Source organism: Euprymna scolopes, chromosome 28 (genome assembly GCF_053919585.1).
Source record: "Euprymna scolopes isolate OS-2025 chromosome 28, ASM5391958v1, whole genome shotgun sequence".
Lineage (NCBI taxonomy): Eukaryota > Metazoa > Mollusca > Cephalopoda > Sepiida > Sepiolidae > Euprymna > Euprymna scolopes.
Genome location: NC_136509.1, coordinates 24470396 through 24488678, shown reverse-complemented (window position 1 = coordinate 24488678; position 18283 = coordinate 24470396). Strand labels below are relative to the sequence as shown.

General features: G+C 32.5%; 1 protein-coding gene across 3 annotated transcripts in view; it reads left to right on the top strand.

The window, feature by feature from the left end:
* LOC145249507 (uncharacterized) overlaps positions 1-18283 on the top strand; it is a 451591-nt gene that overhangs the window by 356374 nt on the left and 76934 nt on the right. Inside the window, exon 1 of one of the 3 annotated variants that reach the window (XM_080111124.1) lies at positions 9331-9485. The exons of the other annotated variants lie outside the window; for them this stretch is intronic. The gene's annotated coding sequence lies outside the window, so the exon portion shown is untranslated. Of the gene's footprint in view, positions 1-9330; positions 9486-18283 lie in introns of those variants that run through there. 3 annotated transcript variants of the gene reach the window in all.

The following is an 18283-nucleotide window of genomic DNA, read 5'->3' as shown; positions in this document are numbered from 1 at the left end:
CACCACTCTGTGACTTGTAGTTTCGGAGGAGATAGAGTTTGAAAATATGGAGACAGCCAGACATAGCTTTTTATGTATCAGATTTAAACTTCTGAATGTCAGAGAGCAGAGAGGGAAGCCTAGCAGTTCAAGGAAAGATTTTAAAGGATAAAACTTTTCAGCATCCCTACAGTGAAGAGGTCGGATTTTGTTGCTAAACGGATGTTAAAAAAAACTAATCGCCTACTCGTTTCTATTTCTGTCAGTGACTTTTTTTTTATGACTTTGTATAAAAAAAAACTTCTCTTAAAATCTTATAGCGTGTGAGAAAGTATCAGCAGCAGCAAAGGATGACTGGCTTGCAAAAGATTAGCAGCAGCAGAAAAACACACATATGCAAATAAGGAGAAAATGCCTGAGAAGTAAATGTATAAAAAGGAGAGAAAAATGCACCACATGCTCGGGAGAGAAGAAAAGTCTTCGTCAAAGGAGACGGACATGAAAAGCGAAGATGAGAATAGGCCAGCAGTGCGGTCGGAAGAAAAAGAAACAACTGCCAAGCTAAAATGGACAGGTGGCAGCGAGAGACTTTTTAAGTGGTGCCGAAAGTAACGGTGATAAAAAAGTTTTGTAAAAAAGGAAAAAGATTTTACTGAAGTGAAGTTTTATTTTTATGAATTACTGGAGTAAAGTTTTATTTTTATGAATTACTGGAGTAAAGTTTTATTTTTTATGAATTACTGGAGTAAAGTTTTAGTTTTTATGAATTACTGGAGAAAAGTTTTATTTTTATGAATTACTGGAGTAAAGTTTTATTTTTTATGAATTACTGGAGTAAAGTTTTATTTTTATGAATTACAGGAGTAAAGTTTTATTTTTATGAATTACTGGAGTAAAGTTTTATTTTTTATGAATTATTGGAGAAAAGTTTTATTTTTTATGAATTACTGGTGTAAAGTTTTATTTTTATGAATTACTGGAGTAAAGTTTTATTTTTATGAATTACTGGTGTAAAGTTTTATTTTTATGAATTACTGGAGTAAAGTTTTATTTTTATGAATTACTGGAGTAAAGTTTTATTTTTTATGAATTACTGGAGTAAAGTTTTATTTTTATGAATTACTGGAGTAAAGTTTTATTTTTTATGAATTACTGGAGTAAAGTTTTATTTTTATGAATTACTGGAGTAAAGTTTTATTTTTATGAATTACTGGTGTAAAGTTTTATTTTTATGAATTACTGGAGTAAAGTTTTATTTTTATGAATTACTGGAGTAAAGTTTTAGTTTTTATGAATTACTGGAGTAAAGTTTTAGTTTTTATGAATTACTGGAGTAAAGTGTTAGTTTTGTGAATTACTGGAGTAAAGTTTTATTTTTTATGAATTACTGGAGTAAAGTTTTAGTTTTTATGAATTGCTGGAGTAAAGTTTTATTTTTTATGAATTACTGGAATAAAGTTTTAGTTTTTATGAATTACTGGAATAAAGTTTTAGTTTTTATGAATTACTGGAGTAAAGTTTTAGTTTTTATGAATTACTGGAGTAAATTTTTAGTTTTTATGAATTACTGGAGTAAAGTTTTAGTTTTTATGAATTACTGGAGTAAAGTTTTAGTTTTTATGAATTACTGGAGTAAAGTTTTAGTTTTTATGAATTACTGGAGTAAAGTTTTAGTTTTTATGAATTACTAGAGTAAAGTTTTAGTTTTTATGAATTACTGGAGTAAAGTTTTAGTTTTTATGAATTACTGGAGTAAAGTTTTAGTTTTTATGAATTACTGGAGTAAAGTTTTAGTTTTTATGAATTACTGGAGTAAAGTTTTAGTTTTGTGAATTACTGGAGTAAAGTTTTATTTTTATGAATTACTGGAGTAAAGTTTTAGTTTTATGAATTACTGGAGTAAAGTTTTAGTTTTTATGAATTACTAGAGTAAAGGTTTAGTTTTTATGAATTACTGGAGTAAAGTTTTATTTTTTATGAATTACTAAATTAATGTATTCAAGCCGATATTTGTCGTCCAAGATGTTGAGCTTTAATGCGATACTGATCTCGTCACGACCGTCGCATGTGTCAAAACTTTTTGATAGACATACAAACACACATGCGCACACACAATTTGCCTTTTATTTTATAGAAGATATATAAATCATTGCTAATGAAAGCATTGGGTACACAAGAAGTTCTGTTGAATTACTGATATATTGAGAGATAGGCAGTTTATGTGCAGGAAGTGTAAGGCAGATGAGAATTTAAATATGGAGGAAGTATGTTTGGATGGTGAGACTGTCTAAGAGTTCTGTTACGAAGGTAAAACCATTGGAGCACAGGGATGAACTGATGTTGGTGTGTTTGCAAAAGTTAGAAGTAGATGGAGAGTAACTTCAGAGAACGTTTGCCATTACTAAGAGGCAGAGCGTCATCGCTATCGACCAAAAGAAGAGTCTATCAGGCATGTGTATGCAATGTGATGTATGGAAGTGAAATCTGGCCAGTAAAGGTTGGGGGACATGTGTTGCATGGAGAAAAATGGCATGAGAATTATTAATTGGATGAGTAATGCAAGTCCTTTAAGACTTTTAGCTTAGATCTGATGACTTCAGAGGAAGATTAAATCTGGAGAGTATAGGGATATGTGTGCAGAAGAGGAGACTTTGGTTGTATCATCACATTGGAAAAATGAATGAGAGCTTTTGAGTTTGATGTAATCAAGATAGCAGGGTCAGTTGACAAGGATGGGCGAAGAAAAATATGGATGGAAGTGATAAGGGTGTATTTGAGAGAAAGAAGGATAAAGACCTGGCCAGAGATAGGTTAGTTTAGAAATCAATTTATAAAAGCCGTCCAACACATGCCAACATAGAAAACAGATGTTAGACTGAATATGATGATAATGATGATTTTTTTAGAGTGAAGCCATACCTTTTTAAAATTTCAGCATTAGAGCTACCGATTTCACAGTCTTGCAAACATTAATTCTTGAGATTTACTGCCATTCTAGTTGAGAAATGGTTGAAACTAGCATCAAAGAAACCGGTCTACAAAACAATTTGAATCCAACCGTATTAAATATCAGATGGAAAAAAAAAACGCACTGAAAAGGTGGGGCGAGGATCTATAGGCATTCCCAAATGCGGAAAATATCTATCCTGTGAATGCTTTTGTGAGGAGTAACCACTTCTCTCTACCAAGACTAGTTTGGTTAGTCATTTATGAGAACAGAAGCAAACAGAAGTCATAGTTGAGAGTTTTGTTGTAAAACACAGATACTGCATTTGTAGGAAGATCTCTGAGTCATCTGGCACTCTTAATAAACATGATTTGACACCCAGCTACAAAGTTCCTGCACTTGATGCCCGTAATATGAATATTCTGCAACTGAACCTAATTGCCCCTAGATTTAGGAACCACCATTGCACATGCAATTTCGCCCTTCAAGAAAAGGTCTCGCTTGTGCACGAGTGTGCAACCAAAATATAGGTGCTTGTCATATTTTATAGGCATATACAGCACAATCACATTGACACACTGGTTCTTGCCAGATCACCGAAGTTAAGCAACATTGAGCCTGGCCAGTACCAGATGGGTGACCATTTGGGAAGGTGAGGCGCTGTATGTATCATGAGGTAAAATACCAGGTTGAGAAACTGACGCGGTCTATCCTTCTCTTGAGGGTAGATGGGACTCTCAAGCCGTGGTAGGCACTCCATATAGTGATGGCGCCACGATAAAAAAAATACCAGGTTGATACCACTGGCGAAGTATCAAGTATTCAGCTACCGACAAGATTTGAATTACACTACAATCTCAGCTATGGCCGCACTGGATGGATGGATGGTCATATTTTATAAATTGACCTAATACGTTGAGATTTTACTAACAACCGTCCGTTTGACAAAAATTACACCTGTGTGACTAGAAAGAAAACAAAAGCAGTCGCAATGAAAATGTTGACATAGACATCTTGAAAGGACTGCTGTGTGATGGACTCCTGAAACACGCTGGATGTTTTACGCTTATAAAAACACTCTTCATTGTTTGCTTCTGTTTCCAACAATAAATAGACTTCTATTTATAAATTCATAGATTATTCGTACAGGTATCTGAAATGCGTTTTATTTTATTTTTCTATTATTAAGTTTAACAGATTTCGATAAAGAGCAGATTATTGTCCGAAATATTATAATTATATTCCTTTTCTTATTCGCCCTTTATTTAAGCCAATACTTTTCAACAAGGTTTCTGCAGAACTTTAGGGTTCTGCAATTTCTAAATTAGAACCAGGAACAAATAAACAATGTTAAATTCAATTTGGAAAAATCTGTTATTGTATGCATCTTCCTTTATGATATCCCTGCAACTTATGTCCCCAATAGTAGCCCCTACTTCAAAGTGGCACTATGCCTTGTTTGGGATGAAAAAAAAATTGAATAATAATATATTTTTTTAATTTATAGTTTAAATATACTAAATTTTATTAGGTTTGTTTTATATATTCTTGTCAACGCCAAAGGAATCGCACTAAAAGCTATAAGAGTATTTTCATTTCATTTTATTTTTAAATGCTGTTTTTGCATAAGACAAATTATTGCTTAGGAGTTTCATGAGCCAGTGGAATGTTCTGCGCAAAAAGGTTGAGACGCACTGATTTACGGCAACAGACCTTCTTTACATCATCTAAGACACGCGAGATGCAAGCACACTGACATCATCAGACTGTTAGTGAATATGTAACAACGAGTGGGTCCCTATGAATTTATGAAGTAATAAATTTGGGATCTTGTTTACCTTGGTGATGTTTTAAACCAACGCATTTCAGGTGAAAATATTCTCACGTACTTATGGCGAAATTAGTATAAATTCCAAAAATTACGAAAAATAATCAAGTATTGTTAACAAAAAAATCATCCACAATTATATTCTTTAAGAAAAAAAAAAAAATGGGGCACCCTAAATTTAAGTCAAGGGAGACAAGTCAGTTCGTTATACTGAATTGGTGACACAGCTCTTACACATTAAAACATACATTAAAACATACAATAAAACTGTGTAAATTCTATTCTTATTTTCTATTTGTTTTTCTACTGGATCATTTTTCATAATTTTTTTGAATTTATATTAATTTCGTCATGATATGTAAGTACGCGATAATGTTTTCACCTGAAATGCGTTGGTTTAAAAGATCACCATTGTAAAGAAGCATCTAAATTTGGCTTATCTGCGCACTTTTAGTAGATATATTGCTTTTTGTCATAAAGCTCTACCTGGAAGGATATCGATAACTGTGTGTGATGGAGAAACAATTAATTTAAACGATGATTGCACATTCTAATATCGATCTGGGATTTATCAAGTTCTGGTATTTATGCAGAATAAGAACTGTACTCTTGCCGGAATTTTCTGGGCAGTTTACGTAAAACATAAAAAAAAATATCAAACAAAAGTTTTTTTGTTTTTTTTTTACACGTAAACGCTGTCCAATTTTTTTCAATGAAAAATATATTATTTCTGTCATTACAAAGATTGACGAATGAAAACAATACTTGTTTTGTTGTTCTGAAGAAAATACGATAATTATTGGACAATTTTACGAAACTTTAAGAAAATTAAAATAAAGATAAAAAAAAACACCCATTGTAAGAACAAATAGCAAACGATTTTTAAAATTTTTTCATATGATTTTTTTTGTTCAAATGGAGATATTTAGTTTTGTTTTTGTGTTTTTTTATATATAAGAAACTAATGATAGCAAAAAAAAAAAAAAAAATGGGGGTTTTCTTTCTTTTTCTTTTTTTTTTTTTACTTGACGTTGGCTGCTGTGATCTCATTCACTCAGTGTTTTGGCAACTTCCGGTGTTATGATAAAGTGCTCGGAAAATTCCGACGATAGCACAGTCCTTATTCTGCATAAATATCAAACTTCCTGCAGAGCACTTGCCACTACTTTGAAAGTCCTGACAATCACGGAATTCTAATAAAAAAAAAAATGTTCCATTTTGGAACTTTTCTTTTCTATATTCCTCCATACCGTTCCTTATTTTTGTTATCTCCACTAAACGATCGAATTTGTCGCCATTTGTTTTTGTACAGACTGGCGTTTATATTCCTTGACCATTCGTTACTAAATTTGATCAAAATATCTGTTAAGGTCTAACTTAGAACCAATTTAATTTTGGGATGTCTAGCTTAAAAGTCAAGGTCATGGAAAACATTACCGTCGCATTTTTATTAATAACGTTTGTTCTAGTCATCTTGGGTGAGTCACTAGGTGGCTCATATTGCAGCCAATGAAGTCCCACTTGCATGACCTTAATCTTGCAAAATTTGGTTATGGTAATTTTTTTTTTTTTTTAGAGATTTAATCGTAGACAATCATCGCACTTATTATTGTGTAATATTTAAGGTATTTTGTGAAAAGAGTTTGGATAAACAATTTTGTGAGTGCTACTGAATTATTAATAATGGTGCTCAATTGCTGGTAGGGTTGAGCAGTATATTTATTTAGCATACAAACATTTCTGATTACATGTACATATATGTTTTAGCAATAGACTAGGACGACTGAAACCAAAACCTATATACATATATGCAGCCAGAAATTTTTTGTGCACCGTACACATATTTTCACTACACTGAAAAGGGTCGCAAGTAGCGGCCGAAAATTCCTTAAAAAAAAAAACATTCTGTATTGTTTGTCAATAAGTTCTTGCTTTTAATTTTGAACCTAAAATACAAAACCTTTAGAAGTGTGACTGAAATCTGATAAATCAAATATGACGCTATGAAATAACGTCTTATAGAAGTCAAGTGAATGAACATGCAATAATACCGGTATTTGTGCAGAATTTGAACCAGACGTAACTAACTTGCCGCTCGGGTTTGCTCGGAACATGACGTCAACCGCCGGTTTGCGCCGAGCGTCGCCGATTATCAAAGCATAAAAACGCTACTCAAGGAAATTTCTTTCTTTTTTTTTTTTTTTTACAAAGGAGTCGCCACTTATCAAGGCCAGAGGCCATTCGAGGATAAGAGTTAATATGTGTACAGTGGTCAATGGGACAATGTCGTAGTAATTGTTAGTGAAAATTTGGTAAATTGGATTACTTAAAGGGGAATGGCTCATCAAGAATTGTTTATGTTGAGCTCGAAAACGACCATATGATAGTCAGCCGGAAAGCAGGCAAATACTGAAGAAGAAAAACATTTAAATGTAATAAAATCACCAGAAAAAATATGTATACTAGCATTTCAGCCCGGCGTTGCCCGGGTGTTCGGGGGTGTATGTTGAGCGAAAAAAAAAAAGCGGTCAATTTTTTTAACTTTGACCCCTATTATGACCCCTTAACATTTATTGTTTTGGGATCAAATCAAGTTATTAAGTTAGATCCATGTCCAAGGAACCTATATCTAAAATTTCAAGTGTTTAGACCCAATATTGGCGGAGGAGTTTGGTAGCGTTTTCAATGGTCAAATCGTTGAACTTTGATCCTTTAACAGTCAAATTTCTGGTCGAAAACCGATCATACAGATTTTCCCAAATCTCAGTACCCCGGAGATCAAATTTCGAGTCTGTAGACTTAAAATTGACAGAGTTATTGCGTCTGAAAATGTACACACATACACACACACACACACACGTTCACTTTTATAGATATATAGATAGATAAAAAAACAAAGCAAAAAAACAACGACCTATCATAAGAACTTGTTTTATTCTTGTAACAAATCTTTTTAAGGTGCCGCTATGCTATATGATCAGTAGTTTGTGTTTTGTTATGGTGTTGCGAACTTTAAAAAGTTTCAATTTCTTTTTATCAACATTTTTCATTCACCATATCTTTTTTTGCTCCAACAACAAAAAAGAAAAAAGCAATTCTATTTTTTTTTTTTTTTTTTTTTTTTCAGAGGAACACAAATTTGTCTCTTATGAGTTATTGGAACTTTTGCTATTCAACGAAAGGCGTGTAAGGCGTACTACATAAGAATATGAATAAAATACTATGGGTAATACATATGGTTTTAGAATAACTAACGATGTATATATATATATATATATATATATATATATATATATATATATATATATATATATAATTAGTTTTTTTGGTTTCTTTTGTAAAAAGAAATCTAGCAGAATGATCAATTATAAGGAAAATCCGAAAATACAAGCGTATTTATATATTTTATATTTTGTTTACAGAAAGTTTTTAGATGAGACACGTCATTGTACCGTCGGTTTCAAACCCAACAATTAGGACCGTTTTAGATACTTATATCAAGCTCTCTTCAGTCAATACTCTCTCTCTCTCTCTCTCTCTCTCTCTCTCTCTATATATATATATATATATATATATATATATATATATATATATATATATATATATATATATATATATATATATAATCAGTCCAGATTAAGAATGTATTCGTAGTATAACAGTTCAGAGAATTGCCTCCGGATTTATGAAGTAATGCTCAATAGTAAATAGAGCTATCTATATAATATTTATTTATACTGACATGTAACAAGCTTTGTTACGCTGGGATGGCTGTGTCTAGTATTTAATAACTAAGATCTGGTCAGGCGAAAAAGTTTTTTTTTTTTTTCATTTAGGTATTCATAATGAATATTTTTCTTTAAATATGAATGCCTAAATGAAAAGATAGGCTTTTTTTTTTTCGCCTGACGAGATCTAACTTATTAATGATTACAGATCGAAACATTGTCATGTCATTGTAGGCAAGTATATTATGCCTGAATAAATAAATAAATAATATATATATATATATATATATATATATATATATATATATATATATATATATATATATATATATATATATATATAGTTATAAAATGATAGAATTTTAAATTTCGTAGTTAGCCTGACGAGTGAACTAAGCAGAAGCGTTTCTATATCTATCGAGCACATTTGTCGAACATACATTTTGTACGAATATATATAGCCTCCCTTTACCCTCTGCTCGCGTCCTCCCTCTGCCCTTCTCTCCCCTTCCCTAGCCCTTATGTACTGGCCAGTAAGCGGTGACCTACATTCACAGTCTAAGTTAGCCTCTGGATAATTATAACGCGATGGTTGCTGATGGTATGGCTGCTTTCCTGCTATTGACGTCGATGGTGGAGTGGTAAAGTGGAAAGATAGATGTGGGAGGGGATGGAGGGGGAAGCGACACGGAGGATGAGGGTGGGGAAGGGAAGTATAGAGGTGTGGGTGTTGGTAGAGTCGCCCTCATCCATTTCTATACCTCTTCTCACCTCCCCTCCCCCACCTCTGTGTTTTTTTTTGTTTTTTTTTCCCTAGTGCCCTGACCTCTCCTCTTCCCCGGATAGGGTGGTTAGTCTAACTAGTGGTTTTACTACGCATTTACCTCCCTTTCTGTCTCTGTTTATTCTTTCACCGATGGTACACACGGCTTTCTTTGGTTTTTATTTATTTATTTAAAGTTCCAGAACTGAAATGAAAGAAGAATGAAAAAACAAGAAAGATGTGAGATTTTTGTTTCTTTTGTCCCCCCTCCCCTAAATATATATGTATTTTTTAAATAGTAATATATATTTTTTAAGGATTTTAATGATAATAAAGGCAGACGATGGAAAGAAGAAAGAAGAGAAGAAAAAAAAAAGGAGAACCCGCCCCGCCAATCTAGTTGGTACAAAGGAAGGAAGTACGTATACAATCAACCACTATACAATACAGGAGGATATAAAGATAGCAGAGAAGAAGGAAGATGATGACGAAATTATTGATCTTACCACAACTAGGACCAACATTATACCTACCTAGCTTTACTTATTTGGATTGGCCCGGGAGTCTTTTTTTTTTTTTTTTTTTTTTTTTGTCTTCACATACACGCGGCGTGCGCCTTTTAAACGATGCCGCATGTTTGATGCGTATACAGATCGACCCCCATGGCTGCTATCATTGACTCCATTATAAGCGACACAAAAAATTGCACCCTGGCTCTTGAAATGAAGGGGGAAAAAAGACATTTACGGAGTTATTTACGTTGCATTTTATATAGTTTTACTGGTATACCTATAATATTGCATTTCATTTATTCGAGTAAATTGTTCTTTTGTTTGTTTGTTTTATTTATTTATTAGGTAATTGCTTTTATTTCCAGTCACGTGGGCATTTTGTTTATAAAATTGTTGCATTTAACGCGGTCGGTTATTTATTTATTTATTTTCCTCTTTTCGGCGTGGGTAGTTGTATCTTTCGTCACTTGATCTACAAACTTTAAGGAATCACCTTTCAACGGCGGTGTTTCGTTTCATTCCAAAAAACCAGATGCATTTAATTCACATTTATACGTTTTTATGCTTATGCAGAAAAGGTACCGTGCTATTTTGTGTGTGTATGCGTGTATGTATATATATATATATATATATATATATATATATAAAATTAGGCTCATTACCGCAGGGTCCCGATTTCGAATCTCGCTAGATTCAGCCACTCTGATGTGTCGTAGATGACGACGAAACACGTGTCAGTGGATAATTATATTTTAAAAACAATATGTATGCCGCTCCCCATGTGGGGGGGTACCAAGTTGGTTAAAGGGAAAATTATTCCTAACTCGCATTTAGGTAGAAGCACTTTCGTAAATAATTGAATTCATTCAAAACGTATTGCAAACTAATATATATATATATATATATGTGTGTGTGTGTGTTTAATAGTATATTTTAAGTTAGATACATCGCTGGTTGTAGGGTCTGAAAGTAAAAATTCACTTGCATATTTATTACAATTCGGAATGTTACTTTAATACTATATCTATTTTTTTTTTCGGTAAAACTATACAAACACCGTGACAGCGAATTAACCCTAACCCTAATCCTAACCCTAACGCTGTCACGGTGTTTGTATAATAATACCTTTTTTTCTTATAATCGTAAGAAATATATATTAAGTGTAAAATGCAATTTCCTACAAAAAGAAAAATCTAAAGTTTCCGCGTGACTCAAGACAAAAAAAAAAAAATAAAATAAAAAAAACAATTTACACACAAAAAAAAAGGTGTACGGTTATCCCCAAGATCAGTGTTTCGGAAAAATCAAGCTACCGGAAGTGGATACGATTGATTACGGAACGGAAGCATGACACGAAAAACGCAACCCTATATTTATTTTAAAAAATTACTCTAGTTTTAATACTTCTTGTGTTCTCAAATAATAAAACAAAAGGTAAATGTTCAGTTCTATAAAGTCTTTTTGAAATAATGTATTAAATATTTTTTCGCTTATTTTATAATAAAAATGATATAAAATTGTTATTAAATTATTATAAAATTATATTAAATTATTTCAGTTTTAATCCACACTTTTTCTGCTATCACGAAACAATAAAAAAAAAATCTTTTTGTAGCCGAGTCGAGTACCTATTTGACACTGGGGGTCCGAATTGTGTACGTCGACCAATTTAATAATTTTTTGTTATTATTATTAATATTATTATTATAAAAGTGAATTACTATTATTTAAAAAGCCATTCTTAACATGGGGAGGGGATATTTTGTATCTATTCTATACTTCAACCTTACAATTGAATAAAAAAAAACATATCATAAAACTTTAATTAAACTTGGAAATACGATTTAAAAAATAGCGCGGATCACTCTCTGCACTAGCACCAAAATATTTTATGACATTTCAAAAAGACTATAGAAATGTAAAAATTGAACACTTTCTTTTTGTCAAGTGTTTTTTTTTTTTTTTTGTCGTGATAACACAATACATGTTAAAAGTAAAACTAAAGTAATTTTTGAAATTAATATATGGTTGCATTATTCGTGTCTATAATCGACCGTATCCACTTCCGGTAGTCTATTTTTTTCCGAGCACTGATCTTGGAGATAACCAAGTGTGCAATACAAATATATCGGTTATCTTTCGTTTTCCGTTTCAGGATCCCGAGTTTCAGTTTCTGTAGTCGTCTTTTAGATGTTGTAATCCATTACCGAATCAATCAATGTTGACAATCATGAGGGTTTGATCCAAATAAGCATTTTAACAATAAGTTTGTTTTTTTTTTTTTTTTTTTTTTGAAATTTTTTTTACTTTAACTGCAACTATCACTCACTTTTAGAAAGACGACTTGAATAAGTTTTCGGGTCTGCTGAAACCGAATATCAAATTCAAATTCGGCGCAGACAAGTAGATGTTTTGGTACTAGTGCACTTATTGATCCGTGCTATGTTATTATTAGAAAGCCGGTCAGGGTCTTTTGCGCCTATTCTGTACTTTAACTTTACAATTTAATAAAAAGATATCATAAAACTTTAATTAAACTTGAAAATACTATTTAAAAAAAATAGCGCGAATCAATAAGTGCACTAGCACTTTTTTTCTAATGTATTGTTTAATGTTAGTGACCGTAATTATTCTTATGAGGAAGAAGGGGGTGTTTTGTAACACGCATGCGCATTAGTACTTGTTCAGTTGGAAAAAAACATGATCGCAAGTGGAAACATAAGGAATTACATTGTATCATAACAATATTAATAATGATATCTAGAAAACTCAGCATGCCCGAAAATCTATAATAGTCGTCAATTTAACGGTGAAAAAAAATAATATATATATATATATATATATATATATATATATATCCCGTTATTACATATTTTTTATTTCAGTAAATAATTGATTAATAATAAAGGAAAAATAATGTGTGGGTCAGTGGGTCAAGTAGAGGCGAGAAACGCATACACAATAAGTTGTTTCCTACTGTACGATGGAGTTTTTTTTTTTTTTTTTTTTTTTTTTTTTTTGCATCAGCCTAACGTACGTTTTGGCTATGAGCAAAGTGGTACCTGTTTTGATGCTGTATTACATTTTTTCAGTCCCCAGTCACCGAAGGATAAAATTTGTACATTGAATCAAGTTCGTATTATCTATATCTTAATACGATAGCGTGTGTTTTATTTTCTGTGTCACGCTTACATCCGGGTCGTTTAATTATGTACTTTCATTTCCTGTATTAAATAATTTTACCAAAAATTCTTCATAAGTTTTGGTTTCGGTTTCGATTATAGCTGATGGCACAAGTCATCTATTTTTTTTTTTTTTTTTATAAATAATTTTACCAAGAATTACTCATAAATTTCGGTTTCGATTACAGCTAATGTCACTCCAATAATCTATTTTTAAAAACGATTTTATCAAGGATTCTTCATAAATCTTGGTTTCGGTTTCAGCTGATGGCACCTTAGTGATCTATTTTTTTGTAAATAATTTTATCAAGAATTCTTCATAAGTTTTGGTTTCTGTTTCGATTATAGCTGAAGGAACTAAAGTTTTATATATATGAATATATATATATATATATATAATATATATATATATATATATATATATATATATATATATATATATAAGTTTATGATTCGGTTTCGATTCAAGCTGATGAACCAAAGTCATATAGATATATTTTTTTTTATTTTTGAAATCGCAACTTTATAACATATAAAAATCGATAGAACATTAACTCTATAATAATATATACGAAATCTGCAAGAATTAAAATATATTTAAGCGTATTTTACGAGCTGGCTACGTCGGGCGTCCCTGCTAGCTTGGATAAATACTTTTGCAGTTTTAACAAAAGAGCTACAATAATATCAGAGCGTCTCTATTTTACACTGAATATCTACAGAATGCCAACATCAATATATTACATATGAATCAGTCCCCTGTGGAATTTCCGTAGGTCTCACTAGTCTATATATTAATGCGATAGCGTGTGCGTTATTTTCTGTGTCATGCTTGCATAAGAGTCGTTTGTTATAGACTTCTCTCTCTTGTAATAAATAATTTTACCAAGAATTCTTCACAAGTTTCGGTTTCGATTATAACTGATGACACACAAGTTATATTCATAAGTTTTTGTTTCGCTTTCAATTAAAGCTGATGCACCCAAGTCATATGGATATATATTTTTTTGGAAATCGCAACGTTATGATATATAAAAATCGATAGAACATTAACTCTATAATAATATATACGAAATCTGCAAGAATTAAAATATCATATTTAAGCATACTTTATGACGCGGACGTCCATGCTAGCTTCGATAAATACTTTTGCAGTTTTAACAAAAGAGCTACAATAATATTAGAGCTTCTCTATTTACGCTGAATATCTACAGAATGCCAACATCAGTATATTACATATGAATGAGTCCCCTATGGAATATCCACAGGTCCTGCTAGTATGTATTATTCTTCGAACTACTATTCTCATCTTGAGTATTATTTTCATAACGTTTCGGTTGGTGTAAACTTCGACTTTCTTTAAATGTATCTTGCCGAATTTGGGAATATTTTTGAGCTTATTCAGATTGGCACTTATTTAAAATTAAAGAAAATACTGAAAAGTCGGCGCTTCGCTTCTCCACTACTGGGACGAAATTTCGGAAATCGTAAAACTGAATTTCACATCAAAACAATCCTATCTACGTATTCCTCATATTTTTAAGATGATTATATCAAAAAATTACGAAACTCGATTAAGGTAGAAAATTATTTATTAAAGAAAATATTAGTGACATTTATTGGGTGGGTTTCTAACACCATTTTGTTTTATTTGTTGTTTTTAAGTGATTATCAAGTCTTCAATGACATCGCAGTCATCATTTTTTTTTTCTGACAGCGTTCAACATTACTCGTTTTTCGAACCGAATAAACGTTTTACATCAAATAAAAACACTAAAAACTTATCCAATTAGGTAGAAAAGTAACTTATCTTGCTTTTGATAATATTTATTTGTTATATATTTGTTTTTGACAACTTTTTCGAATCTATGTGTATAGTAAAACAAACCGTTAAGTAATTAATTTATATTTTGAGTGTCAACCGCACTGAAAATTTAGCCTTCAACCTCCAGAAAAGTGTCACTTACAACTGGGTTTTACCACGAACCCGTGACGTAGTGGATAAAATCTACCCATGACTCACAAAACAACTGAATCATATCATCGTAGATTAAATAAAGCGTTCTGTTAGAAATTTCGTGCAGGTTCCAATGTTCGCCAGAAAGATTACGGAGTTCGACAAGATACACCTGAAGAAGGTCGGAGGCTACATCAACTGAAACGTTGCGGGAATAAGATTCAAGATAAGAACAGTAGTCGAATAATCCCAATAACATGAATTTTCAATCCTCATCTTAAAACCTGAAGCAAGTTATTATTATTTTTTTCGTCTTTAATCCAGATTGCCCTTTCATAGTTAGCTGGGTTTTTCTCGCATTAAAAACCGATCTTTTATCTAATTCTGTTCTTGTGGGGAGACAAATCGGAACTGTGGTTGTCAATAATGTGTACACGTGGGTGTGGAGGTCAAAAATGCTTTTAACCCACGCGTCTGCCCCAATCGCTGCTTGTCTGTCAATCCAGAGGAAAGGTTGGGGGTAAAGATTCCCAAGTTCTCTTTTTATTTTTCTCCCCCCCCCACCACCACCACCATTCAACTGTTCTGTTACCCTTCTTGCTCTGTTTTGTTTTTCTTCCTCTTCCCTACTGACCCCTACACAGTTGTCCAGTTGGTCTTGAGAGGACGTGATCCTTCTGGTAGTGAACACCCATGTGACGGCTGTGGCTAAAAAACAAAAAAACAACAACAACAAAAAAAAAAATCAACGTGACCTTGTGTCACATTCCAACCTACGTGGGAAGGCAAGTAGATAATGGATTATATTTTCTCTCTCTCCCTCCCTCTCGTGTCCGAATTGAAACAATGATTTTTAAAAGATGAAGTTTACCACGTTTTATGATTGTACCTATTTACTATGCCTCCCCACGGGACAGAGTTAGACACCAGGGTCGTTTTTTAACGTGGAGAAAAGGTACAAAAATAAAAATTGTCTCAGTCGTGAGGGATTTCTCCTCCACCGAAAGAGAACAAGAAAATGAAGTGCAGCATCTGAAGAACAGATACTACATTTTGATCTTGTCCCGAAGGCACGTTTTATGATTGTAAGTGCGTTCTGTAAGATCAAACAAGTTTAGTTGCATTAAGCCTGGCTTATGCATAGATGTGTGACTGGGTATGTTTTACAATCCACAGAGTCGAAAAAGTGCTCAGAAATCAAATAATTAACAAATAAATATTCCTATTTACTTGCCTCCTCACGAGAGCAGAGTTAGACCCAAGGTCGGGTTTTAATATGGGGAAATCCAGCTCCTCAAAAAGGGGCACTCTGGTTAGGAACAAAAGTAAAACTTGTCTGAGTCATAAATGATTCCTCCTCCACTGACTGAGGACAGAAAAGGTGAAGAGTAGCATCAGAACAGATACTACACAGTGATCTTGGCCCGAAGGCTAAATGTTATCAAAGGCAAAATGAGTTACTTCTTTCTATCTAGCTGAATCAGTTTTTAATGGTTATAATCGCTTTAAACGCTTTGATAAATATATAGTGTTGAGCGTTTGGTGAGAACAAGAAAAGTGGGAGCGAATTGACATCTAAATATTTAAAGCCTTGAAAATGACTTAAAAGTAAAACAAAATACTGTTAGAAATTCACCCAATAAATGTTACGATCTTGCCTTTTGATAACATTTGTTACTTATTTGATTTCAACCACGTTTATGAAATTGAGTTACCGTTCTTTCTTAGCCCCCCCCCCCCGTTTCTGTCTCGCATGTGCCTACATTTTACCATTTTAGTTTTCATTTTGCCGTTTCACATATACAATACAACTCGCTATAATGTCGTGTTTATGTCTATTATTTTATTAGCCTAGGTGCCCAGCATTGCCCGGGGGTTTGGAGGTGTGTGTTGAGCAAAAAAAAAAAAAATGTGCTAGTAGGCAGGCAGGCTCAAACCCGTGCAAAGGAGGAAAAGAACATTAAAAAAAAACAAAAAAAAAAAAACGTGACGTTTTTGCTGTTGCGTCCATTGCCAAACCAGAAATGGTGACCGTTTAAATTAAGACTAGTCAATCGAAAAGAGACGATGACTTTTGAAAATATCGTCGAAAAAAGCGACCCCCCCCCTCCTTGTAGAAAAGTGCCCAGTTAAGGGTGAAGGAATTAATGCTTTTAGATATTTGTCGTCTGAAGAGTCGAGCTTCAAAATGATATTGATCTCGTGAAAATCTTGCTTCTGCCGAAAGTTTTCGGCAAACATACATACATACATACATTTAAACAGACAGGTAAGATTTATATTGTAGATGATGCTTAAAATTACATACAAAAAATTAAAAAATATTAAAAAAGGAAAATTAAAGAAAAAAAAACTTTGATGTATGTGCTTGTTACGGAATGATGTCATATTCCTCGTTTCGTAAATCGTAGATATTATAATCTAGGTAGCATATAAAAAGTTCTAAGAAACCATAATTGCCCCCGAGCACGCCTCCCCGAAAAGGCTTTGCCAGACATACACAAAAAATGCACACACACACAAACACACATTTTCGCTTTTATATAATAGATGATGCTTAGCAATGCACACAAAAAATTTTTTAAATATCAAAACAGGAAAATTAAAAAAAAAAAAAAAAAAAATTTTGATGTACATGCCTGTCACGGATTCCAAAAAATTACGTAAATTGAAGTAGTTTTATTTTTTACTAAGAAAGTAAAATTTTATGAATCTTGAAAAAAAATAAAAAAGAGAGAGAGAGCAGATAAGTCCACAGTGATTCAAACTTATGAGATCAACATTGAAACGATAACGATTTCATATTAATCACTAATTTCATAAATTTTTATTTTATTTTTCGTTTAAAAAAAAATACTTGATCTATTTATATAATTTGGGAATATGACATTTTTATTCGGTGATGAGTACGTACAACATAAAGATTTTTCTGCAATTTAGTATTTTAAAATGCGTTTAATTCTAAATAAGCAGTTTTATTATTATTGTGGTTATTATTATTATTATTATTCACTTACTAGGAGTTTTCATACAGATCAAAATCAACGTCGTGTTCCCTAGAGTCTGAGTGACAAGTCTCCTCAGATTTCCAGACCTCTTTCGATAACATTTGCCAATTAATTTGCATTATCGCAACAATCCTAGCGACTATTGGTCTTCACTGAAATTTGGGTGGCAGCAAGTCTCCCCAAGGTCCCAGTCCTCATCACACCCATCCACTGGAGGTCTGGTAAGTGCTTTTTCTCCTCGTTTTTTTTTTCTATCCTCCTTGACCCTCCTCGTGTGGTATCAGTTGTCACTTTTTTGGGGGAAGGCGCGGGTAAATTATTATACAGTTTGTAGTGGAGTCGGGAAAATTGAAAGTAGGAAAACACGACGACTGGTGAG